At 45.0% G+C, this 27,833-nt stretch overlaps 1 protein-coding gene and 1 non-coding gene across 2 annotated transcripts in view; both read left to right on the top strand.

Moving 5' to 3' along the window:
- Positions 1 to 27,833, top strand: part of LRRC59 (leucine rich repeat containing 59) — a 455,953-nt gene that overhangs the window by 344,026 nt on the left and 84,094 nt on the right. The window lies entirely within an intron of this gene.
- TRNAG-GCC lies at positions 26,223 to 26,293 on the top strand. Its single transcript has one exon. It is a non-coding gene; the product is annotated as a tRNA-Gly (tRNA).

Genomic DNA, 27,833 nt, shown 5'->3' on the forward strand with positions numbered 1-27,833 from the left:
TAGGCTTATAAATGCCTTAGGGCAGATAGCCTAGTATAAACCTATGAACCTAATTGTTCCAAATATTCCACAGATTTTGCAATACTTACCTGAGATGCTTGATAAAGGCCTTTATTTTTCATCAATTAAAATTCATGCCTTTGCCATTTCAGCTCATTACAATACAGACCCACCTATTTTTTCTCATCCATTACTAAGACAGTACCTCAGAGGGGCCAAAAACATAAGACCCACAAGGAGAGCACCAATACCTGCATGGGACCTCAACTATGTCTTGGAAAAACTCACACTGCCTTCGTTTGAACCAGCCTCTGCAGCTGATATTAAATTTCTATCCTGGAAAACAGCTCTACTCCTAGCAATAACTTCTGCTAGATGTCTCAGAGTTACAGGCACTCATGGCTGTGGAACCTTTTATCATTTTCCATCCTGACAGGGTTTCTCTGCAGACAAACCCTACATTTATGCCTAAGGTAGTGTCCAGTGTGGCCCTTAACCAAACAATTAATTTGCCTACCTTTTATCCAAACCCACAGAATAAGGGTGAGAGAATTCTGCATTCTTTGGACATTCACATGCAGTTACTCTTCTACTTGGACAGAACCAAAGCTTTCAGAAAGACTGAACAACTTCTAGTGGCATATGCTGCAGGATCACAAGGAAAACCTATCTCAAAGCAGCCAATTTCAAAGTGGATAGGTCACTGCATTCGTTTCTGCTATTCACAGCATGGCAAATCAGTGCCTAAGGGCATTAGGCCACATTCAACCAGAGCCGCAGCCACTTCAGCAGTCTTCCTCAGAGGAGTACCAACCAAAGATATCTTAGAGGCTGCAACTTGGAGTTCAGTGCATACTTCTGCAAAGCACTATCATTTACCTCTCTACTCTAAATCCAGGGCAGGATTTGCCACTGCAGTTCTGCAGAGCCTGATAGCCTCTCCTAATACTGTTTAGCACCAGCCTCCCAACCTTAGCTTTGGGATTCAACCCAATTGTAATGACTGCAACAGTGAAACACAATGAACATAGTACAGTTGTGTACCTACCATAAATGTAGATGTTCGAGTGTATTCACTGTTGCAGTCCAGGTTACCCTCCCACCTCCCCCCTTTTCCTTTGCTGGGACTTATCTGTACTTCTCTATTCTATACAACCTGTGTGGTGTATTTGCTTGTAGATGAAGGAAAAGTTTTTTGTGCATGCATGCTCATTAGCATAATTTAGCCTACCATTTTAGGGGCACCTTACATCTGGGGCAAGAAAAACTGAAGAAAATGGCATCTGCTGCATCTTTTATATACCCCTGGTGCACTGACGTTAGGGAGGAAGTGACAGCAACCAACGCCGGACCTAGACTTTGGAATTCAGGCCGACTGCGGATAGCCTGCCAGCAGGATAACCCAATTGTAATGACTGCAATAGTGAATACACTCGAACATCTACATTTATGGTAGGTACACAACTATACTTTTTCAGTTCCGGACTAGTTGGCCCCGGAGCCCATCCTCCTCTTTGGCTGTTCCTCCGAGCCTTTCTCGGCTTTCAGAGCCAGAGTTGTTGGTTCCGTCAGATGCTGTGAGGTCTGTTCCAGTAGCCCCCTCTGGCCTCTTTGCTCCGATCTCCGCTCCGACCCCATCGGCACCATCCACAGAGTCCAGGATTCTTGGTTCACTGGTCAGACCCGAGATGGAGGTCTTGGTTCGATCTTCTTTGGCTCCTAGCCTTCCTCTTGGTGTTTCGGCTCGTGTGAGCTTGGGTCCGACATCGGCTTCGGACCTCATCTCTTTGACTCTGAGGCCTACTACTGTATCTTCCACGGTCAGTCTAACTTCGGAGCCGGGGGATTCAGCTTTCGAGGAGCGTGCTGGCCAGGTTGTCAGCTGCATCTTATGGCACTGACACTCTGCTCCCTCCAGTACGGGTATCAGTCTCGAATCACCCTGTATCCATGGACAGTGGAGACCCAAGGCCCCAGGATACCACCATGACTGGTCCCCAACTTTCTGAGGTCTCCCTGGAGTTTTTGCCTGAGGAGCCCCCCAGAAAGACTGTGTGCAAGAGGAAGCACGTTGACTCCCAAGATGAGTCTCTCACGTCTGACACAGACCACGAGGAGTCAGAAGGGGTCCCCCAAGTCGTCTTCTGAAGATATATTTTTCTCAGATATCCTGGAAATCTTGGAGAGGCTACTGGCCCTCCAAATCCCCTTCTGAGGAGGAGTCTGTGTTCCTGAGGGCCTTCGGGTCTCAACCCTCCGCCTCTTTGGTTTCTTCCCCGTTCGAACTACTGGATCTCATTTGTCGGAAGGTGTGGAAAACTCCAGACACTGTGGAACCGGTCCCTAGGAGACCCAACAAGTTTTTGTCTGCTCCTCCAGACAAGGATTTTCTTATGAAAGGCGTTCCAGTAGATGCCATGGTGGTGGCAGCAGCCACCAAGAAGGAACTTGCTGAAATTTCATCTACCATCCATCCCCCTAACAAGGAGTCTAGGGCCATGGACAGTTATGGGAAGCATGTGTTTTCCTCAGCCACCTCTACACTGCGGTCGCTGAACTATTTATCGCATTTTACACGGCTCCAGAGAGATCTTCTAAAAGAACTGGGAGATTCTCTACAGGTTAACGTTTCTGATGCTGTGGTTCAAAAGGTGAATGCTCAGATGTCTACCATAAATTCCATTACCAACTATTCCATGAGGCTGATCTCGTATGCAGCCGACGGAGCGAGCAGGGCTGCAGGTTCCAGAGTCTCTTAGGAGATGCTCCTGGATGCGCCTGTGCAACTTTGCGGAGGTTTTCAAGTCTACTTTCACCAACGCCCCCTTTGATGGTTCATCCTTATTTGGAACCAAGGTGAAGGACACTCTCACTAGGTGCGAGCAGGAAGGAAAAACCCTGTCTGCCATGGGAGTCCGTTTTTCCATGTCTTCTAGACCTTACCGCAAGGGCCAGAAGGGTTGAAAAATGTGGTTCAGAAAGTCGCAGAGGTTTTTTCACGGCACACACAGTGATTCCCCCTCCAGAGGCAGAGGAGGGGGTGGAAATTCAGGTAGATGCTGCCGTAGAGGCAGAGGAGGCCCGTGTAACCAGGGGGACCACGATTCCTTTCGTGGTTCTCTCTACCAGTGCTCCTGAGGGGAGGCCCGACTGTGCATCTCTGGAGCTAGTCGGGGGTCGCATTTCTCTATACCCAGAAGCCTGGCGAGACATCACCCAAGACGAGTGGGTATTAGAGAGAATTTCCAGAGGTTATCGTATTCCCCTTATTTCTTATCCCCCTCCAAACAAAAGAATCCCAGACGTTCCACCCAGTCAAAGGGATTCCGCAACTTTAGAAGTACAAAAGTTGCTGTCAAAGGGAGCCATCCAGCCTGTCCCCTCAGACCAAGTAGGATTAGGGACTTGCTCCAGATTCTTTTTGGTGCTGAAAAGAACAGGGGACCCGAGACCCATCTTGGATCTCAGCCATTTGAACCTTCATGTAGAGAAGTCCAAGTTCTGCATGCTCACATTACAGTCAATTCTCCCGTTATTAGGGAAAGATGTGTGGATGTGCTCCATCAACCTCAAGGATGCTTACTACCATATCAGGATGGACAGGGCATCCATAAGTCACATGCGCTTCTGGCTGGGAGCCGGTCATTTTCAGATGTTCTTCATGTTTCACTGTTGCAGTCATTACATTTGGGTAATCTGCTAGCCAGTTGCCCTAAGTCGGCCTGTAAGTCTTGGGTCCTGCGTCGGTTGCTGTCCCTTCTTCCATGACGTCAGATCATCAGGGGTATAAAACATGAAGATTTCTAATATTGAATTCACAAACTCTCTCAAAGGATGCTAAAATAGGATGGGTGGGGGGATTGTAAGAACTTGATACCTTTGAGTGGTTGACATACCTGTTCTACCCCTTGAAACAAAACCTGTAAATTCAATTTCCTCACAAAGTTTTAAATCAACCACTGTTTAAGCATTGACCAAGAACAAACATAAAACCATTTGCCAAGAGGTCACAAGTAGGTACATTCAAGGAAATGTCAGTATAATTGTAAACTTTAGTGTCTCCAGTACTGTTGAGGTCAGTGAGGTCATCCTATTTTAGCATCCTTTGAGAGAGTTTGTGAACTCTATATTAGAAATCTGGGTAACAGGTTTAGAAACAATTGTTTCAGTAGTAATTTAACTAAAGAAGCGAGAGATAAGCTTAATTGTTTAAAACAACTATATGGCATCAGAATAATGCAACCAGATAAAGGGGGTGGGGTGGTCATTATGAGAACTGATGACTATATCAACAAAATGAAATCTATCTTGGAGACAGATACTTACTGTGAAAGTTCCTTAAATGAGTTCAATGTCACATACAATAGAATAAGGGGGTACATCCAGGACTTATTTATTGATGGTCTCATTTCAATCCACGAACTACACTATCTGACAATGGAATTTCCAATTACAACAACAATTTTTGGTTTGCCGAAACTCCATAAAAACATTCAACAACCACCCATGCATCCCATTGTTGATGCCCGGGGATCAATCACGCACCCCTTAGCCAAATTTCTGGATACTGAACTGAAGAAGTTACTTTTGGATGAACCCCACTTATGTATTGATTCCTGGGACTTCTTAAGGAAGATCAATAACACTTGTTTTAGGTCCGACTTTTTATTTATTTATTACAATTGATGTAGTAGATTTATATTCTGTCATCCCACATTCCATCGAGGAGGAATGGTTTTGTGATTGTTTTCTAAGGGAATACCCCAGGACAAAATCAATATGTACGAACAGATTTTGGATATGGTGCTGAGAAGCAACTTTTATCTTGTTCGACAATCAGTATTATTTACAAACACAAGGGGTTGCTATGGGTTCAGCATGTGGAGGGCTGTACGCCAATATCGTCATGTTGGAATGGGAAAAACGTACTTTGAAACAATCAACATATTTCCAATTCTGTCATACTTACATATGAGGTATTTGGATGACATGTTTATTTTATGGGAAGGCCCTAAAGACCAAATTGTTGAATTCATTAAGTATATTAACAACTCAGCTTTTTGAGCTTCACATATAGTGTTAATGCATGTGAATTTTTCCTATCTTGATGTTCTGTTAAAGAAAGATCTGGAACAACAGAGATTTGTGGCTGAAATTTTCAGAAAAGAAACCTATTCTAATAGTTTTCTGCATTTCGGCAGCTGCCACCTATTCACTCAGAAACGTGCAGTTATTAAGTAGCAATTTGTGCGTGCAGCACGAATGGTGACAACCTGGATAGGTTTCACCAGAGAATGCCTTAACTTGAAGGAAATGTTCTTGAAGAGGTTATCCCCCAATTTAATTGACATCATCATGAAGGAGGTTAGTGAGAAAAGACAATGTGGGTATTTTGCACCAACTTTGGGCACCCCTAATACTGACCATCCCGATTTGACTGGGTTGACTATAACTGAAACAGTCACGGAAGGACACTTGTGAATGACCAAATAATTGTCCATAACCAGGAAATATATAGGGGGCACCATTCCTCTGGGTCTGATGTAACTAATTACCACACAGGTTTTTCAACTGTCTTCTCAAATGACGCATACACTATTAGTTATTCTGTGTAAGAATTGGAATTTGTTTAGTAGTGACAGAGAATGTTTTAAAATCTTAGGAGAAAAACCTGTGTGTGTTTTCAAGAAGGGCCCTAACTTGAACATTTTCAAACGTAATAGTGATGGAATCTCTAGGATGGGTCAGATTAAGTATGTGGCATGTAAATTTTGCCCTTTCATTTTGGAAGTCAGTGAATGTGAAATTAATAGAACGAAAATGAAAATACCGGAGAGGTGTAGTTGTTTAACTGAAAGAGTGGTCTAGTGTGCTCTATGTTCCTTTTGCCCATGTTTTTATGTGGGGAAGACTGAACGTAAGGTTAAAAATAGGATCAGCGAGCACCTTCGGAATATAAGGGATGCTAGTGAAGTGAATGCACTTGCTAGACACATTAGTGAGTACAACAATCACTAGTTCAAATTTGTAGTACTTGAAGTCCAAAAAAGACATAATAGGGGGTCAGACTGGCCATATTTACTCAAAAAAGCTGAGTTGCTATGGCAATTACGACTTGATGCCACTCATTGGCCAGGCTTAAATGACAGCCTTTTCCATAAGCAGTCTGCTTAAATTTGAGGGCTCTTGAGAGGTGAAACATTCCCTTTAGATATGGATATGTTTTTTTTGGCCTTCATATCTGTTATATGTATATGTACATGAAATGTATTCATTTGTTCCTAATGGATTTTTAACTGTATGCATCTTTTACTTGTATGTTTTTATATACATATATATTTTTTTCAAAAGCATCGTAAAAGCATTTTTATATATACACATGTTTACATATTTATTCTTGTGCTTATAATGCATAGTTTAGGGTGTTGACATTTGCACAGTTTTTATACGTATTTTTATATTTTGATATTTATACTGTTTTGTGCTGAAACATTTGTGTGTAGTGTTTCAGACTTCTGTTCCAGAATACTGTTTCAGACTTTGGAGTGGTTTTCACTAATCCAGGAAGTGATGTCATGTAAGATTTTCCTATTTAAAACAGTTTACTTCCTTAATTTCCTTGTATTTGATTAAGTTCCTGCATTTATTTTTGGAACAAAAGTGTTTATACCTTCTTGTTTGTTTGAATAAAGAAAGCATCCTTGCACTGATTTGTACTCAACTGGATGTGTTGGCTTGATTTAAAGCACACATTGGAATATTTCAGGGCTCACTGGCGCTCATTGTCTGCATACTGCTTGTGCAACAATTTTCTTGGTGGTTTGTGCATTTTTTGTCTTTTACAGGTACTATAGTGTCCCTGACTCTCTCAAATTTCTTTTTAAAAATCCTGCTGACCCTGAGGAAATTTCTCAAGGGCCTAAAGGGATTAAAGCAACCTCTGTTAAGAATCCCACCCCCTCAGATAGGGATTCCCAAGCACTAGACAGATGCGGTAAAAAAGTATACACGTAAGCTACTCTTGCTGTCAGGGCATTAAATTGCCAGTTCCATGTGCTAATCTTTCAGCAACATACCCTGGAACTCCTCAAACAAAGAATGTCTTCCTTTCCTGCTTGTGCAGAAGAGTTACAAGAGTTGATGCATTCTGCAAGTCAAGTAACTAAACACACCTTGCACTGTGGATGTTCTTCGTGTTTCACTGTTGCAGTCATTACATTTGGGTTAGCCTGCTGGCAGGTTGCCCTCAGTCGGCCTGAATTCCAAAGTCTTGGGTCCTGCGTCTGTTCCTGTCGCCCCTTCCCTGATGTCAGGTCGTCAGGGGTATAAAAGATGCAGCCGACGCCATTTTATTCAGTCTTTCTTGCCGCACGGTGCCCGAAGCAGAAGCAGTTCGCAAATGCCGGTCGGCCGACTCCTGAGATTTTCGTGTTCGAGTTTCAGATCCGAAGTCTTCATTAAAAGCTAAGTACCCCGTTGGGGAAACTTTTTCTTGCTCCAGACTGATGTCAGAAAAAGTTAATTGTATATCTTGTGGGAAGCAAATACCTCATAAGGACTTTCATTCTTACTGTATTTCTTGCCTAGGCCCTGACCACGACATTGCTAGTTGTTGGTTTTGTGCTAGATTTAACCAACGCACTATTAAGTGTCGGTACAATTTTGAATTAAGCTATTTTGGGCGAAAATTTAATTATACAATGTCGTCGGATAGCCATCCAACTACCAGAGTTCACAAAAAACGCAAAGAAAACGAAAAGGACAGGCAACCGAGGTCCAAAACAGAATGACAAAGCTTCTCCTAAGCAAGTCGCCGGTTCTCAGTGAGGTGCTTTCGCAGCCCCTGACTCCCGCTACTTTAGAGTGATAAACCGCTACCGACTCCCACGTGGAGTCGGCCAGGCCGATGGAAACTCAAGGTATTGGTGCCTCGGAGACTATTCCCTCAGATGGGTCCAGAGCCGCTGAGCAGGCATCGGCTTCTGAGGGTGTATTCAGACCTAAACAATTGTATATTAAACCTACTTCAAAGACAAAGATTAAGACACCTTTAAAGGCAAAGAAACAAGTTCACCAGTCACAAGGACAGGCCTCCATGCCCAAAAAACAGATGCTCAAAATGGCCGAAGACTTAATTACCTTGATCAGGGGTTCCCATCCCCCTCCTGGTAAGAGGCCTAGGCAAGAGACAGACTATGAATCTTCAGATCAGGTTTCCATTTCTTCTGATTCCTCTTCTAATCAGGAATGTTCTGTTCCCCTCTATGAGGATTCTGATGCTGAAGAATCAATTCCTTCAGCTTCTCCTCCTGAGGACCACTCTTTTGGGGAAACCTTGCATACCATGAGGGAGCACTTTCACTGGGAGAGCCAAGACCTTTCAGAATCTAAGAAAAGTCTCAGAGATTTCCTTTTACTACCTCAACACAGGCCTCTAGCTGTAACACCTGTGTTGGACATTGTAGAGTGTTCTCTGAGTCTAGTCTGACCCCTGACTCTTTACCTCCAGCTCCTGTTAAGCCGTACAGATACTACAGGGTCCCTGACTCTCATAAATTTCTTTTCAAAAACCCTATTGCAGACAGAGAAACTATTTCTCAGGGTCCAAAGGGGGTCAAGGCTTCTACTGCAAAAAATCCTACCCCCTCTGACAGGGATTCCAGGGCTCTGGATAGATGGGGAAAAAAGGTTTACACATCTACTACTTTGGCTATAAGGGCTTTAAATTGCCAGTTTCATATGCTCAAATATCAGCAATATATCATGACACTGCTTAAACAGAAAATGATGCAAATTCTGAATGTACAGAAAACAAAGAAATGCAGGATTTATTGCATGCAGCTGAACAAGTTGGAAAACATACTTTGCAATGTGGGTTTGATTCTCCGGAGGCCTCCTGCAGGGCCGCTGTTACGAGTTCTGTCATTAGGAGGCATGCTTGGTTAAAGGAACAAAATCTGCCTGACCATGTTAAATCAAAATTATTAGATGTTCGTTTACAACATGATACCTTGTTTGGTGTTAAGGCAGAAGAGGTGTTAAAGAAAATGGAGGACAAAGCTAAATCTATGCAAACGGTCAAGGATTTATTACAGGTACAGCCACCTAGATTTAGCAGACACTGGCCTACAAAGAATTGGTCCTTTTCAGTCTCAGACAGACCTCAAAGGGGCAGATCCAGATGCCCTAGAGGCAAATCACAGCCGCGAGGATCCTACAGGCCTAAGCAGTGGAGTGCTTCTACCTCCAAAGGTAGGACAAATCACAGTCATACAGGAAACAGTCCCAATGATTTCTCCCTGCCTGCGCCAAGCACTTGTCTTCTGGCAGCACCCTCAGGAGGAAAACTAGCACTTTTTTCTCAAAATTGGCACATTATAACCCAGGACAAATGGGTTCTAGACATAGTGTCACAAGGCTACAAGTTTCATTTCCATACTCTGCCAAGGGCAAACGATTGGCCAGACCTGCCAAAAAATCGATGGGCAGAGGCTCAAAAACAAGTCGCAGCTCTCATGGACAATGAGGGCTATTCAACAAGTACCACAGCAAAAGCAGGGACAAGGATTTTACTCAAGACTGTTCTTGGTACCCAGAAAGAACAAAGCATGGAGACCAATTCTTGACCTATCTATTCTAAACACTTTCCTGAATATACCAAAATTCAAGATGTTGACCTTACAGCAGCTTCTGCCCATGCTTGGCTCATGACTTTAGACCTAAAAGAGGCATACCTGCATGTCCCAATCAGGCAATCATGCAGAAGATACCTCGGGTTCAAGGCTGGCTCAAAGCATTACCAATTCTCTGCACTGCCCTTTGGCTCATCTACTGCGCCCAGGGTCTTCACAAAGTGCCTGGCACCAGTAATTGCTTACTGCAGACAAAGAGGAATACAAATATATCCTTACTTGGATGACTGCAGACAAAGAGGAATACAAATATATCCTTACTTGGATGACTGCCTCATACAAGCAGAGAACAGGGACATTCTACTACAGCATCTGACTTTTGTGATAAAACTCATAATAGGCCTAGGGTACACACTCAACAAAAAGAAATCAAAACTAGTACCCTCTCAAGAGATGATATTCCTGGGTGCAAGCTTAAATACAACTGCCCAGATGGCTTATCTCACTCCAGACAAACAAAGGCAACTGACTATCTATTTCAAGGAAATGGCAACAAAGGCCCAGTTATCTGCAAGAAATTTTCTGCAGGCTTTGGGCTTCATGGCATCTTGCATCTTACTAATTCCATATGCAAGACTGCATATGAGGAAAATTCAGTGGTACCTAAAAAGTGTCTGGACACAACATTGCCACAGCCTGGAAACAATGATTACTCTAATTCCCTGCCTGAAACAGGAATTTTGATGGTGGGCCAAGGCTTGTCACCAAAACAAGGGACAGCCATTCTCACTACCCCCAGCCAGGCAGAGCCTAACGACGGATGCATCAGATTATGCCTGGGGGGCACACATGGCAGGCAGAGGCATTCAAGGCACCTGGTCCACAAACCAAAAGCATCTACATATCAATCAAAAAGAGATGCTAGCTGTTCAAAATGCCCTGACAACCTTCAAGGACCTACTTCATCTGGGACAACAACTGATAGACAGACAACACCATGATCATGTGGTACATAAGCAGGGGGGCACTCATTCTTACCCCCTGTGCAGACTAGCCATGGCTTTATGGGACATAGCATTGACTTACCAAGTTCATCTGCAGGCACAATTCCTGCCAGGAAAGGAAAATACCCTGGCAGACGAACTAAGCAGAAACCTCATGGATCCCACGAGTGGCACCTGGATCCACAAGGCTTCAACATGATGATAATGAAATGGGGACGCCCGGACAACTATTTGCCTCTCCTCAAAACAATCAACTAAAAAGATTCTGTGCAAGGACTTATCACAGACAAGCTTGGAAACCAAAATGATTCTGATTGCCCCAGACTGGCCACGCCAGTACTGGTATCCGATCTTAAGGAACTTGTCCCAATGCCCAGCCTGGACCTTACCTCAAATACCTCATCTACTGTCCCAGCAAAACAATCCGATTCTGCACAGCCAACTCAGGACCCTAAACCTGGCAGCATGGTGGATAATGTAGCCATACAAACCACACCTCTCAGTAAAGCTGTGATGGATGTCATTTTAGAAGCCAGAAGGCCTAGTGCTAGAAAATCCTATGCTGGGAAATGGAAGAGATTTTGAGCTTGGAACCAAGCTCAAGGAACTGATACAGCTGTCCCAAATATTCCTCAGATTTTGCAATATTTAACTGAGATGCTGGACAAAGGCCTATCTTTTTCATCAATTAAAATCCATGCCTCTGCTATTTCAGCTCATTACAATACAGAGCCACCACTCTTTTCTCATCCTTTATTAAGGCAGTACCTCAGAGGAGCCAAAAACTTGAGGCCTCCAAGGAGAACGCCAATACCTGCATGGGACCTCAATTATGTCTTGGAAAAACTCACCTTACCGCCTTTTGAGCCAGCTGCTACTGCGGACATAAAGTTCTTATCTTGGAAAACAGCTCTGCTCCTAGCAATAACTTCTGCAGGATGAGTTTCAGAGCTACAGGCTGTCATGGCTGTAGAACCCTTTATCATTTTCTATTCAGACAGGGTCTCTGAGAACCAACCCTACATTTATGCCTAAGGTGGTATTCAGTGTAGCCCTTAACCAAACAATTCATTTGCCAACCTTTTATCCAAATCCACAGAACAAGGGGGAGAAAGTTCTGCATTCTTTGGACATACACAGACAACTTAGATTCTATTTGGACAAAACTAAAGTTTTCAGAAAGACAGAGCAATTACTAGTGGCATATGCCACAGCATCACAAGGAAAGGCCATGTTCAAGCAGACTATTTCAAAGTGGATAGGTCACTGCATTCATTTCTGCTACTGTCAGCATGGCAAACCAGTGCCTAAGGACATTAGGCCACATTCAACCAGAGCTGCAGCCACTTCTGCAGCCTTTCTCAGGGGAGTACCAACCAAGGACATTTTGGAGGCTACCACTTGGAGTTCAGTGCATACCTTTACAAAACATTACAATCTGCCTCTTTACTCTACATCCAGGGCAGGTTTTGCCACTGCAGTTCTGCAGGGCCTCATAGCCGCTCCTAATGCTGTTTAGCTCCAGCCCCCCAACCATAGCTTTGGGACTCAACCCAGATGGTAATGACTGCAACAGTGAAACACGAAGAACATAGTACAGTTGTGTGCACTTACCATAAATGTAGATGTTCAAGTGTATTCACTGTTTCAGTCCAGGTTACCCACCCACCATCCCCCTTATTTTTACTGGAACTTATCTTTACTTCTCTAATCTATGCAACCTAGGTGGTGTATTTGCTTATAGATGAAGATAAAGCTTATTTTGGTGCATGTATGTTCTGTTTACATATTTTTAGCCTACCTTTTTGGGGGCACCTGACATCTGGGGCAAGAAAAACTAATTAAAATGGCATTGGCTGCATCTTTTATACGCCTGACGACCTGACGTCAGGGAAGAGGCGACAGCAGCCGACGCAGGACCCAAGACTTTGGAATTCAGGCCCACTGAGGGCAACCTGCCAGCAGGATAACCCAAATGTAATGACTGCAACAGTGAATACACTCGAACATCTACATTTATGGTAAGTGTATACAGCTGTACTTTTTGACGCCCTAGAAGCTTCTTGCAGGGCAGCAGTCACCGGATCTGTCATTAGAAGGCATGCATGGCTTAAGGAACAGCCCTTGCCAGACCATGTCAAATCTAAATTGCTGGATGCCCCCTTGCACAAAGACAACTTATTTTGCACCAAGTCTGAAGAGGTCTTAAAAAAGATGGAAGAAAAGGCAAAATCTGTGCAGACAATTGAGGGTTTCTTACAGGTCCAGCCACCCAGGTTCAGCAGGCATTGTCCCACCAAGCACTGGTCCTTTCCTGCTTCCACTAAACCAGTCCAGCCCATGCCCTGGAGAACTAGACCTGCCCCCCACTCAGACAGCAGCCACAGGGAATGCAGAGATCTAAGCAGTGGACTACCTCCACTTCAAAACAAGGGAGTTCTTAGCCACCCCCATATGGTAAGAACTCACAATGACTCACCTCCCCCATCCCCTCCCTCTGCCCACCTTCACTTACCCCTAGGAGGAAAACTCTCCTTTCACACAAGCACCTGGTCCACCATTACCAACAACCGCTGGGTTCTCAACATAGTGTCCCAGGGCACAAATTTTCTTTCCACACCCTTTCAACCCCAAAAGGGTTCCCAGATCTACCGCCAAACCAGTGGGCAGAGGCTCAAAAGCAAATCCTTTCCCTGCTTTCTATGAGGGAAGTAGAGCACGTTCCTGCAGAACAGATAGGCCAAGGTTTCTACTCCAGACTTTTTCTGGTGCCCAGTAAAGAGGGCACCTGGTGCCGCATCCTCTATCTATCCATTCTAAACACCTTCCTGGTGATCCCAAAATTCAAAATGCTCACCCTCCAGCAGCTGCTACCCATGCTCTCCAAGATTGCTTGGCTAGCCACCCTAGATCAAAGAGAGACCTACCTCCACATTCCTATCAGGGTATCGTGCAGGAAATATCTCCGTTTCAGGGCAGGATCTCAGCACTTTCAGTTCTCTGTGCTTCCCTTTGGCTTATCTACTGCTCCCAGAGTTTTCACAAAATGTCTGGCTCCGGCCATTGCCTTTTGCAGACAAAGGAATATCCAGATTTTCCCATACTTAGATGACTACCTAATTTAGGTAGACAGCCAGGAAAAGCTGCTCAACCACCTGGCCTTTGTAAAGTCCCTACTAACCTCACTAGGGTACACTGTCAACGAAAAGAAATCCAAACAGGTGCCCACCCAAAGGATTATATTCCTGGAAGCAAGCCTGGAGACAGCATCCCAGATGGCATTCCTTAAACCAGAAAAGCAAAAGCAAAATATTCATCGTATTTCATTGTTGCAGTCCTTACAAATGGGTTATCCGGCTCCCGGTAGCCCGCAGTCGGACAGAATACCAAAGTCCTTGGTATATGATGTCAGCTGCCTATGGATTAAGCTTGATGCTAGGACGTAGTGTATAAAGGCAGGCAGCCAATGTCATTTCCTCAAGTCTTTCTTGCTGCGGAGCCCAAAGCAGAAGCAATTTGCATGAGTGCCGGTCGGCTGATTACCTTCTTTTTGTATTCCGACTTCTAAAGTTGAAGATATCTTCAGATAAGTACCCCGTTGGGGCCCCTTTTTTCCTGCTTTAACGAATGTCAGAGAAAATTAATAACTGTCTTGCCTGTGGAAAACTGATTCTGCATCGTGATTTTCATTCTTACTGTATTACTTGTTTGGGCCTTGAGCACGACGTCTCAAATTGTGATCTCTGTGCGTCTTTCAACCTGCGTACCTACACCGTAGAGCTAGGATTTTGTATAAGCACTTCGAAGTTTGGCCTGAGTTTGTTGGCATGACGTCTTCTGGTCTCCTGACTTTGGATGTGCCCAAGAAGCGCAAGGATAAGGACCGCGACAGGCCTAGGGTTAAATTAACCGACGACATCCCTGTTAAGTTGGCTGTCGGTCCAGCGACAGCCAGTGAGACGCTTTCCTTGCCCCTGCAGCCTGCAGATGTTCAACATCAGGCATCTTCAGAGGCCTTTCCTGAGTCCTCCATTTCTCAGGCTTCTACCTTGCCTTCTGACCCTCTGTCAGTCGTCGCCTCTGATTGATCCGAAGCCACTAGGCAGGCACTGGCTTCTGAGGCCTCTTTTCTCCACCTCGAGACGAGATCCAGACCGACCTCGGCCCACATTTCTGTGGTGGCTAGGCCTCCCGTGTCCCCCCCCCCCCGGCTTTGTAGTAAGCCTCTCTGCAGAAAATCTACTACTAAACAGGCGTCGGTCTCCCCTCAATTACCTCCGGCTCAGATGGTTAAGATGGCTAGTGATCTCTTAACTCTTATCAGGGGCTCTCAGCCTCCTCCTTCTAAGAGGGCTAGAGAATTGTCCCCAGATGTTTTGTCTGCCTCAGACTCGGACGTTTCTAGCAACTCTGCTGATGAAGGACATTCTCAGCTTTTTCTGGTTTTGAGGACTCTGATGCTGAAGACTCTATCCCTTCTGCCCCCCCCCCCCCCAGACAATTTCTCTTTTGGGGGATACTCTGAATACCCTCAGGGAGCATTTTAGATGGGAAAGTCAGGATTTCCCTCAGTCTAAGAAGCGAATTAGGGAGTTCTTGGATTTGCCTTTGGCTGGTCCTCTGGTTTTGGAAGTTGTTGATGTTTTCATGGAGAATTCTTTGACTCCTAATTCTGTTCCTCCTGCTCCTAGAAAGCCTGATGGGTATTGTAGAGTTCCTGATTCTCATCAGTTCCTTTTCAAGAATCCTACTGCTGATCCAGAAATTATTTCTCAGGGCCCTAAGGGTGTTAAAGGCTCGGTTGCTAAAAATCCTGTTCCTTCTGACAGGGAATCTAGGGCCTTAGATAGGTGGGGTAAAAAGGTTTATACTTCTTCCACCCTGGCTATTAGGTCTATTAAGTATCAGCAGCATACTTTGGAGGCTATCAAGGCTAAAATTGCTGGTGTTCCTTCCCTGATGGAGAATAAGGATATACAAGACTTGTTAAATTCTGCCACTCTAGTTACTAAGCATTCTCTGCATTGTGGTTTTGACACTCTGGGGGCTTCTTGCAGAGCAGCGGCCACTGGTTCTGTCATCAGAAGGCATGCTTGGCTCAGGGAACAGCCCCTTTCTGAACCTGTAAAGTCTAAATTACTGGACGTGCCTTTGCATAAGGACAATCTTTTTGTAAGCAAAGCAGAAGAGGTGCTGAAGAAGCGGGAGGATAAGGCTAAATCTATGCAAACTGTTGACTTTCTGCAAGTTCAGCCTCCTCGTTTTAGCAGGCATTACCCTTCTAAGAGTTGTACTTTTCCTGACCCTAGTAAACAGGGTCGTACTAGATCCAGGGGCTACAGGTCTTCCAGGGGACAGACTTCCACCCCTCACAAGGCTAAACACTGGCAGACTTCATCTTCTAAATCTGGGAGTTCTAAGCAGACTTCCCAAAGCAAACCTTCTCAATGACTCCGGCTTTCCCCTGCTTGCCTTTGCAGGCCCAGGGTTTCCTTTGGGGGGAGGGTTAGCCATTTATGCAGATGTGTGGCACACTGTCACGGATGACAAATGGGTGCTAAAAATAGTATCCCAAGGCTACAAATTCTCCTTTCACACCTTCCCGGTCCTCCAAAGATACCCAGATATTCCCCCACTTCAAAGGGCAGAAGCAGAAAAACAAGTTTCTTCCTTACTAAACCTGGGAGCAATAGAGCCAGTTCCTGCACTACAGATTGGCCAGGGATTTTACTCAAGACTTTTACTGGTTCCCAAAAAACGGGGCACCTGGCGCCCTATTCTGGATTTGTCCATTCTAAACACCTTTCTGGTGATTCCCATATTCAAAATGCTCACCCTTCAGCAGTTGCTGCCAATGCTGGCCAAGAATTCCTGGCTGGTGACTTTGGACCTAAAAGAAGCTTACTTGCACATCCCTATAAGAGAAAGCTGCAGGCAGTTCCTTCGTTACAGAGCGGGGAACGGGCACTTTCAATTCTCTGCACTGCCCTTTGGCTTATCTACAGCTCCCAGAATTTTTAGAAAATGTCTAGCTCCAGTCATTGCCTTTTGCAGGCAAAGGCGCATTCAAATGTACCCTTACTTGGACGATTGTCTTATTCAAGCAAACTCTCCAGAGCAACTTCTAAAGGATTTGGACTTTGTAAAGAACCTTCTCACCTCTTTGGGCTACACAGTCAACGAAAAGAAGTCAAAATTGGTACCCACCAGGGAGATTGTATTCCTGGGAGCAAGTCTGAACACAGCCGCCCAGATGATATCCCTACCTCAAGAGAAACAGATGGATCTTTCTAATTACTTCAAGGACTTGGCAAGCATGACCCAGCTCTCTGCAAGGCAATTCCTGCAAGCCCTGGGGTTCATGGCTTCATGTATTCTAATGATTCCATATGCAAGACTGCATATGAGGAAAATGCAGTGGTACCCCAAAAACCTTTGGTGTCAACACACTCAGGATTTAGACTTGATTCTTCCTCTGGTTCCCTGCCTGCAGAGTTCCTTTGGTGGGCAACGGCCTGCGCACAGAACAAATGCCTACCTTTCTATTCACCTTCTGCCAGCCAGTCTCACCACAGATGCCTCGGACTACGCTTGGGAAGCACATCTAGAGGGCACATGCATTCAGGGAACTTGGACCTATCAACAAGCTCAGCTGCACATAAATCTGAAGGAAATGATGGCAGTTCAGCAGGCCTTCATGGCTTTCAAGCATCTTTTCTCTCCTGGTGCTCTTCTAGTCAGGACAGACAACACTGCAATCATGTGGTACATCAACAAGCAGGGAGGGACTCGCTCTTGCCTCCTGTGCTGACAAAGCATGAGACTATGGTCCATGGTAGCAGCATCTTTAGGCATTCATCTGATAGCCCTGTGTATTCCAGGAAGGCTCAACACATTGGTGTACCAATTGAGCAGGCAGGTCCTGGTTCCTCAAGTGGCAACTAAACGACCATCTACCATCGGATCATTCAGCGTTGGGGCACTCCTCAGTTGGATCTCTTTTCTTCTCCGACCAACCACCTTTTTCCAACCTTTTGCACCGGTGATCATCACGACAAAGCTTGGAAAGTGGATGCTGTGTCCTTCCCTGGACACAGCTGTCGATCTATGCATTCCCTCCCCTGCCTCTTCTTCCCAGATGCTGTTAAAGATAAGGGATGAAAAACCAAGGGCCATCATCATAGCTCCAGACTGGCTCAGACAGCATTGGTATCCACTTCGCAGTTTCTCCCAGTCTTGGGCTTGGCATTTTTCCTGATACCAAATCTCTTGGCTCAGGATGGAGGAAAGATTCTGCATCCTCACCTTCAGACTCTGCATTTGACTGCCTGGCTCATAATTTAAACCTTTCTCAACAGGTAGTTGACATCCTTTGTGAGGCCAGCAAGCCTAGTACTAGGAAATCTTATGCAGATAAGTGGAAAAGATTCTCCATTTGGATGCAAACTAGAGGAGAGGACCCATCTCATCCTACTCTTCCTCTAATTCTTGATTACCTGTCAGGGTTTACTTAATGGCGGACTTTCCTTCTCTTCTATCAAGATTCATGCTTCAGCTATTGCTGCTCACTGTTCCTTTGAACAACCCATTTTCTCTCATCCCTTGATGAAACAGTTCTTCAGGGGAGTTAGCAATTTGAAGCCTCCCAGAAGGGCACCTACTCCTGCTTGGGATCTTAATTTTGTGCTTGAGAAACTTACTCTGCCTCCCTTTGAGCCTGCTGCCTCAGCAGATTTGAAGTTTCTCTCCTGGAAAACTGCATTTCTTTTGGCCATTACTTCAGCTAGAAGAATGTCTGAGCTGCAGGCCTTAATGGCAGTAGAGCCTTTTATCACTTTCCATGTGGATCAGGTTTCTCTTTGGACTAATCCTTCTTTTATGCCTAAGGTGGTTTCTAGCTCGACTCCAGTCTATCCACCTGCCTACCTTCTTTCCTAATCCTCAGAATAGACGAGAAAGGTTGCTACATTCTCTGGATGTGCATAGGCAATTAGATTTCACCTGGATGGGACTAAACCTTTCCAAAAGTCAGATCAGTTGTTGGTCAGTTTTGCTCCTGGAGCCCAGGGCAAAGCTATTTCTAAACAGACTATTTCTAAGTGGATTGCTCATTGTAGTCACTTTTCTTACTTACAGCATGGCAAGGTTCCTCCTCAGGGCATTAGAACCCATTCTACTATAGGTACCTGTACCTCAGCAGCTTTTCTTAGAGGCGTATTTACTAAGGACAGCCTGGAAGCAGCTACCTGGACCTCTGTCCACACTTTCACCAAACATTACAATTTGCCCTTGTTTTCGAAGTCCAGGGCTGGTTTTGCCACTGCAGTGTTGCATGGCATTCTTACCAAACATTAATCAGTGGTGTTCCTCCTCCCTTTTTGTTTTTTTCCTGGGCTTTGGGAATCAACCCATTTGTAAGGACTGCAACCGTGAAACACGATTAACATAGTATAGTTGTGTACACTTACCAAAAACGTAGATGTTCAAGTGTATTCACTGTTGCAGTCCTGGTTTCCCCCCTTCCATCCCCCTTTTTTTCCTAGGGCACAGACTGGATTTTTTCTTTACCTGGTCTGATTTTTTTGAGGGGCTCCTGACAGTTGTGGCAAGAAAAACTGAGGAAATGAAGTTGGCTGCCTGCCTTTATACCGGACATCCTGGCGTCAGGCTTAATCCAGAGGCAGCCAATGTCATATACCAAGGACTTTGGTATTCTGGCCGACTGCGAGCTACCAAGAGCTGGATAACCCATTTGTAAGGACTGCAATAGTGAATACACTTGAACATTTACATTTTATGGTAAGTGTACACAACTGTACCTTTTCCTGACGGCCTACTTCTCTCAACTAGCCACCAGACCCCAGTTATCTGCAAGGAAGATCCTGCAAGCTCTGGGGTTCTTGGCATCTTGCATACTACTCATTCCATATCCCAGACTGCATATGAGGAAACTACACTGGTACCTAAAAAGCCTTTGGGTGTCAACACTGTCAAGACCTGGAGACTCTTATACCTATAATTCTTTGCATCAGAAAAGATTTTCTTTGGTGGGCAACAGCATGCTCCCACATCAAGGGACTACCTTTCTCACCACCTCCCGCCTGACCCTCACCACAGACGCATCAGACTATGCTTGGGGTGCACACCTGGACAGCAGGTGCATATAGGTCCAATGGAGCCTGCAGCAAATCCCTCTGCACATCAAGCAAAAAGAGATGATGGCTGTAAAGCATCCCTTGATAGCTTTCAAGCCCCTTTTCTTCCCAGGGGCTGTCCTCATCAAAACAGACAACACCACTGTATTGTGGTATATCAACAAGCAGGGAGGGACTCACTTCTATCCTCTATGCAGGCTGGCAATGACCCTTTGGCACACAGCCTATGCCATGCAACTGCACCTGTTAGCACAATTCCTACCAGGTTCTCTCAACTCTCTGGCAGGCAAATTGGGCAGAAATCTTCTGGACCCACATGAGTGGCAGCTCAACAGAAGAACCCTCACCCTAATAACTCCCTTCTTGGGTGGGAGAGGGCATTTCGAAGGTGAGGATGGTTCAAGGGTCATGGTCATTTGTGGAGGCCAATGTTCAAAGTGTTCTGGAGATGAGGACAGTCTTCCTTACATTGCAGTCTTTTCAGGATGTCCTTTGCAGCAGTGTGATTTCAGGTCGGATGGACAATATGTCCATTGTCTGGTATCTGAAGAAACCGTGGGGAGCACATTCTTATCTCTGTCATGAGGCCACAAGGGTTTGGTAATGAATGATCTTGTCTCAACAGTTTCTGATTGCAGTGCACATCTTGGGGGGGGGGTCCAATATTTGGCAACAGGCAGACAGTCTGAGCCAGGGATGTTCCTCACAAGTGGTTTCTGAATCCGAGGGTAGCAGATCAGATTTTTTGGTGCAGAGGTTCTCCACATTGTAGCCTTTTTACTTACCCTTCCAACTTCAGATGCTATAATTATTATGCCTTAGTCCCTTCCCAGGGCCAGCCACCAAGAGATGCTCTTTTGTATGCTTGGCCCAAGGGTCTCCTGTATGCATATCCTCCAGTCCCCCTCATGTTTCCATGGAAGGCAGCCCATTGCAGAGTGACAGTAATCTTCATAGCTCCCTTCTGACCTTGTCGGATGGTGTTTTCCATTTTGTGGCCTCCTCTGAGATGCACTGCTTGAGTTCTGCATCCCACTCCAAATCTTATTTCTCATCCATTGGGTCGGGATCCACACAACCTTCAGTCTCTCAAGTTAACCGCATGGTTTCTCCCTTGATGGCCTGAAATCCCAAGCTATCAGCATTGTACATATTTTGTCCTTTTCCCAGAAATTGTCTACTAGGAAAGTTTACGCAAGTAAATGAAAGTCCTTTGCTGTTTAAGTGGAAGGAGTTTGATTCCTTTTCTGTTCCCTAAAGACATACTTTTAGATTTTCTTGCTGATTTATTTAAAATGGGTATCTAATTATTTCATGATTAAGGTGCAACTGGCAGCCATATATAATTCTCATATTGGCAGGGACAATGATGTTCTTCGTGTTTCACTGTTGCAGTCATCACACTTGGGGGTTATCTGCCTGCAGGTAACCCTCAGACGGTCCGAATACCATAGTCTTGGGATTTCTGCGTCGGATGCTGTCGCCTCTTCCATGACGTCAGGTCATCAGGGGTATAAAACATGCAGCAGACGCCATTACACCCCATCTTCCTTGCCGAGTAGGAGCCCGAAGCCGAAGCAATTCGCATGTGCCGGTTGGCCGCTACCTGAAATTTTCGTTTTTCGAGTTTCAAACTGGAAGTCTTCTAAAGCTAAGTACCCCATTGGGGATCCTTTTTTCTTGCTCTAATCAATGTCAGAAAGAGTTAACAATTGTCTTGCCTGTGGAAAGCAAATACCTCACAGAGATTTTCATTCTTGCTGCATCACCTGTTTAGGCCCAGACCACGACGTTCCATGCTGTCAGTTTTGTGCCTTGTTTAATGCCCGAACCATTCGTCTTCGGGCTGTCTTAGTTGCTAAATTCTTTCACTCTCATTCTCCATATTCCGAAATGGCTTGGGTAAGCCATCAGACAACCGATCTTCCGAAAAAACGTAAAGATAAAGACAGAGGCAGACTGCATAGTTCAAAACTGCTGATGACGCTTCCATTAAGCTAGTCTCCAGTCTGCTGGTACCCAGTGAGGAGCCTTTGCAGCCCCTGATGCCCGCTTCTACAGATTCGCAGGCCTCTGCTGAGACCCATTCGGAGTCCGGTATGCCGTGAGATGCTTCTTCGACTATGGAACCTGCAGATGTTCTTAGTGTTTCACTGTTGCAGTCATTACATTTGGGTAATCTGCTGGCAGGTTGCCCTCAGTCGGCCTGATTAACAAAGTATTGGGTCCTGCGTTGGTTGCTGTCCCTTCTTCCATGACGTCAGGGGTATAAAACATGCAGCTGATGCCATTACATCAGTCTTTCTTGCTGTGCCGTGCCCGAAGCAGAAGCAGTTCGCAAGTGCTGTTTGCCCAACTCCTGAAATTTTCGTTTGAGTTTCAGAACCGAAGTCTTCAACTTAAAGCTAAGTACCCCATTGGGGAAACGTTTTTTTGCTCCTTACCGATGTCAGTAAAAGTTAATAATTGCATTACTTGTGGAAAGCAAATACCTCATAAAGATTTTCATTTGTACTGTATTCCTTGCCTAGGCCCTGACCACGACGTACCTTGCTGTCCGTTTTGTGCTTTATTTAATCAGCACACTATCTGTCGTCAGTACATTTCTGCCTCTAAATATTTCGGTTTTCTGGTTTAATTATCCCGAAATGATGTCTGTTAGCCATCCGACTACCGGAATTCCAAAAAAAAGCAAAGAAAAAGACAGGCCTTAGAGGTCCAAAACTGCCGACGACGCTTGTCCTAAGCCAGTTCGCCGGTACTCAGTGAGGTGCTTTCACAGCCCCTGATACCCGCTGCTTCGGACTCGCAGGCCTCTACTGAGACCCATTCAGAGTCCGGTATGCTGCGAGATGCTTCTCCTATGGAACCCACGGATGTCTCTACCTTGGATGGGTCCAGAGCCGCTGTGCAGGCACCAGCTTCTGAGGGTGTATTCAGGCCTACAGTCTTGCATATTAAACCGACTTCACCTTCTATTCTAAGGCTTAAATCTCAATCTATGTGTAAAAAAATGATGCCCAGGCCACATGTTCAGGCCCCTATGCCTAAAAAACAACTGATCAAATGGCTGAAGATCTTATTACTCTAATCAGGGGTAGTCAACCCCCCCCCCCCCTCTTAAGAAGCCTAGGACTGAGCTTGACTATGATTCTTCTAATTCTTCCAATGACCTAGATTTGTCCATACCCACTTATGAGGATTCTGATGCCGAGCCCCCCCCCCCCCCCGAGAACTTTTCTTTTGGGGAAACTTTACATACCTTAAGGGAGTATTTCCATTGGGAAAGTCAGGAATTTTCTGAATCTAAAAAGAGGCTTAGGGATTTCCTTCTACCTCAGCATAAGCATTTGGCTCTTGTTGATGTGTTTTCAGAATCCAGTATAGCCCCTGATTCTCTGCCTCCGACTTGCAGTAAACCTGACAGATGCTACAGGGTTTCGGAGTCCCACAAGTTCCTTTTCAAAAACCCTGTTGCGGATCCAGAAACCATTTCTCAGGGGCCCAAGGGCATTAAGGCTTCTACTGCTAAAAATCCTACCCCTTCTGAGAAAGATTCCAAGACGCTGGATAGATGGGGTAAAAAGCCTTATACTTCTGCAACCTTAGCAGTCAGGGCTTTAAACTGCCAATTTCATATGCTAAAATATCAACAGCATATTGTGGGACTATCAAACAGAAAATGATGTTGATTTCTGACTGTGGAAAATAAAGATTTATAGGATTTATTGCTTTCTGATGAACAAGTTGGAAAACATACTTTGCAATGTGGTTTTGATTCTTGAGGCCTCTTGCAGGGCTTCTGTTACTGGATCTGTGCTTAGAAGGTATGCTTGGCTTAAGGAGCAATCTCTGCCTGATCATGTTAAAGCAAAATTGTTGGATGCCCCTTTAAATCAGGACCACCTGTTTTGGCAATAAGGCTGAAGAAGTTCTAAAAAAGATGGAAGATAAAGCTAAATCTCTGCAAACTGTAAAAGATTTCTTACAAGTGCAACCTCCAAGATTTAGTAGGCACTGGCCTACTAAGACTTGGTCCTTTCCAGCTCCTTCCAGATCTGCTCAAGACAAACCCAGACACACCAAAAGCACCAGGTTTCAGTCCCAAGGGACTCTCAGAACTAAGCAATGGGGGGGCCTCCACTTCCAAATCTGGAAATAACAAGACACCCCCCTATGGTAAACGGTCTCAATGACTTTCATTTAAAATTACCAAGCACTTACCTTTTAGCCGCCCCTTTGGGGGGAAAGATTGCTCTTCATACAAAAAACTGGGAACTCATAATCCAGGACAAATGAGTTTTAAATGTAGTGTCCCAGGAATACAAATTTCATTTCCACACGTTGCCAACACCAAATGGGTGGCCAGACCTGCCCTCAAATCAGTGGGCAGAGGCTCAGAAACAAGTACTTTCCCATTCAACTAGTACCAGAAGAGGAAAAGGGACAAGGTTTCTATTCCAGGCTTTTCCTGGTACCCAGAAAAGACAAATCATAGAGTCCAATTCTGGACCTGTCTACTCTAAACACCTTTCTGGACATTCAAAATTCAGGATGATGACTCTTCACCAGTTACTTCCTATGCTAGGCAAAGATGCCTGGTTGGCACCTCTAGATTTAAAAGAAGCTTACCTGCATATCCCAATTGGGGAATCTTGCAGAAGATGCCTACGCTTCAAAGGAGGGTACTTGCATTATCAGTTCTCTGCACTGCCCTTTGGCTTGCCTACTGCGCCCAGGGTATTCACAAAGTGCTTGGCTCCAGTAATTGCGTTTTGCAGGCAAAGAAATATTCAGATATATCCATGCCTGGATGATTGTCTAATTCAGGCAGAAAACCAGGCCATACTTACAAATCATCTGGCGTTTGTAAAAAGGGTTCTAACTTGTCTAGGGTACACCATAAACGAAAAAAAATCACAACTGGTACCCTCTCAACAGATTGCATTCCTGGGTGCAAGCTTAAATACAACTGCCCAGATGGCTTTCCTCACGCCAGAAAAACAAATTCATTTGGTAACTTACTTCACACAAGTGGCCACAAAAACCCTGCTATCTGAAAGACAAATACTGCAGGCCTTGGGGTTCATGGCCTCCTGCATTCTTCTAATTCCATATGCAAGACTGCATATGAGGAAACTTCAGTGGTACTTAAGTCTATGGAGTCAACATTGTCACAACCTGGAAACAATGATTCCTATCATACCTTGCCTACGCCTGGAGTTCATATGGTGGGCAGAGGCCTGCCTCCCCCCAGAACTACCAGTTGGACAAATTTTGCACAAGGACTCCTCACAAAAAAGCCTGGAAAGTGGATACTCTGTCCTTCAGCTGGAAAAACCTAGTCTACGCCTTTCCCCCCTCTGCCTCTGCTCTCCAAAGTTCTGCTAAAAGTCAAACAGGACAAACCAAAAATTATTTTGATTGCTCCATACTGGCCACGCCAACACTGGTACCCACTCCTGTGCAGTGTGTCACAAATATCTCCATGGCACCTTCCTCAGACAATTTCCTTACTGTCTCAGCAGGAGAACCAAATTCTGCACCCACAGCTCCCAACATTGAACCTTGCATCTTGGCTAATCACTTAAATTCACCCTTGGCATCCCTCAGCAAACCTGTGATGGATGTCATCTTGGAGGCGAGAAGACCTAGTACTAGAAAACCTTATGCTGACAAATGGAAAAGATTCTGTGCCTGGAACCAGTCTTTAGGGATGAGCACAGCAATGCCCAATTTACCTCAGATTTTGCAATATTTAACTGAGATGCCTCACAAGAGCCTGTCTTTTTCCTCTATTAAAATCCACGCTTCAGGTATTTCAGCTCAGTATAATGCAGAACCACCCGTCTTTTCTCATCCCCTGCTCAAACAGTATCTCAGAGGGGCAAAGAACTTGAGACCACCCAAGAGAGCTCCAACCCCTGCCTGGGACCTTAACTTTGTTTTGGAAAAGCTCACTTTACCTCCTTTCGAGCCAGCTGCTACTGCAGACTTAAAATTTCTTTCCTGGAAAACAGCCTTCCTGGAAAACAGCCTTCCTCTTAGCAATTACTTCAACTAGAAGGATATCTGAATTACAGGCCCATATGGCAGTGGAGCCTTTCATCATCTTTCATGCGGACAGGGCATCTCTGAGGACCAATCCATCCTTCATGCCCAAGGTGGTTTCCAGTGTGGCTCTTAACCAGTCCATTTATTTGCCAACCTTCTATTCCAATCCACAAAACAAAGGGGGAACGGATTCTGCATTCCTTGGACGTGCACAGATAACTTAGATTCTACTTGGATGGAACTAAATTTCAAAGAAAATCTGAACTTTGTCACGTGTGAAAGGTATTTCTCCCTTGAGCAAAAGTGCTGGAAAGAAAGGACAGCTTGGTTCTGTCAGTGCAGCTGGTATGCGTGTGTCAGTACCCTCCCAAAACCGAGCATTGGTGGTTCAGTGGTAGAATTCCCACCTGCCACGCGGGAAGCCCGGGTTCGATTCCCGGCCAATGCCATTTGCTACTGGGGCAGAGGGGAAGGCTATTTCAAAACAAACCATTTCTAAATGGCTAAGCCATTGCATTCATTTCTGCTATAAGCACCATGGAAAACCTATCCCCCAGGGGATCAGATCTCATTCCACCAGGGCTACATCTACTTCTGCAGCCTTTCTCCGAGGTGTACCTACCAGGGATATTCTAGAAGCTGCTACCTGGAGTTCAGTACATAATTTCACCAGGCATTACCATTTACCAATTTTCTCTAAAGCCAGAGCTGGCTTTGCCACTGCAGTCTTGCAGGGCCTTATAGCTGGTCCTAATGCTGTATAAATCCATCCTCCCAACCATAGCTTTGGGAATCTACCCAAATGTAATGACTGCAACAGTGAAACACGAAGAACAAAGTACAGCTGTGTACACTTACCATAAATGTAGATGTTCGAGTGTATTCACTGTTGCAGTCCTGGTTACCCTCCCTCCAGCCCCCTGTTTTTCTCTTGCAATACCTCTACTTTCTTTTACTATGCTTAAAAGCCTTTTTGGTGTATTTGCTTTTGGTTAGAGGTATATTTTTGTGTTTTTAATTTTATTTGTTCCTCATTTGGGGGTCACCTGACATCTGGGGTAAGACAAACTGATGTAATGGCGTCGGCTGCATGTTTTATACCCCTGACATCATGGAAGAAGGGACAGCAACTGACGCAGGACCCAAGACTTTGTTAATCAGGCCGACTGAGGGCAACCTGCCAGCAGATTACCCAAATGTAATGTCTGCAACAGTGAATTACACTTAAACATTTACATTTATGGTAAGTGTACACAACTGTACTATGTCTCTACCTTGGATGGGTCTGGACCTGCTGAGGGTGTATTCCCACCTACCGATGTTCGCATTAAACTGACAACTTCATTTTTAGCTAAAACTACAGAGTTTCTCAGGCCAAGAGTACGCACTACGCCTAGAAAACTGATGACCAAAGCTCATGCTCAAGCTCCCATGCCACAAAAACAAATGCTTAGAATGGCTGAAGACCTTATTACCCTAATTAGAGGAAGCCAGCCTTCCCCTGCGAAAAAACAAATAATTGAGTTTCATCCTGATTCTACAGACCAGGAGTCCGAGGACTCTGTCCCTTCTGATTACCAGGACATACCTTTATCAACCTATGAGGATTCGGATGCTGAGGAATCCATTCAATCTGCCTCCCCTCCAGAGGATTTTTCTTTTGGTGAAACCTTGCATACTTTAAGAGAGCATTTCCGCTGGGAATGCCAGGACTACCCTCAGTCCAAAAACAGACTCAGGAAATTTTTAAGTTGCCTCAGCACAGGCCTCTAGCTCTACCCCCTGTCCTGGATTTTGTAGATGATGTATTCATGGAATCTAGTCTTACTCCAGGCACTTTACCGCTGGCTCCTAGAAAACCTGACAGGTACTACAGAGTATCTGACTCTCAAAAATTTCTCTTTAAGAATCCTTTTGCGGATCCAGAGACCATTTCCTAGGGACCTAAAGGCATTAAGGCTACTACAGCCAAAAACCCTACCCCTTCA

Source organism: Protopterus annectens, chromosome 10.part0 (genome assembly GCF_019279795.1).
Source record: "Protopterus annectens isolate FY-2018-M chromosome 10.part0, PAN1.0, whole genome shotgun sequence".
NCBI lineage: Eukaryota > Metazoa > Chordata > Ceratodontiformes > Protopteridae > Protopterus > Protopterus annectens.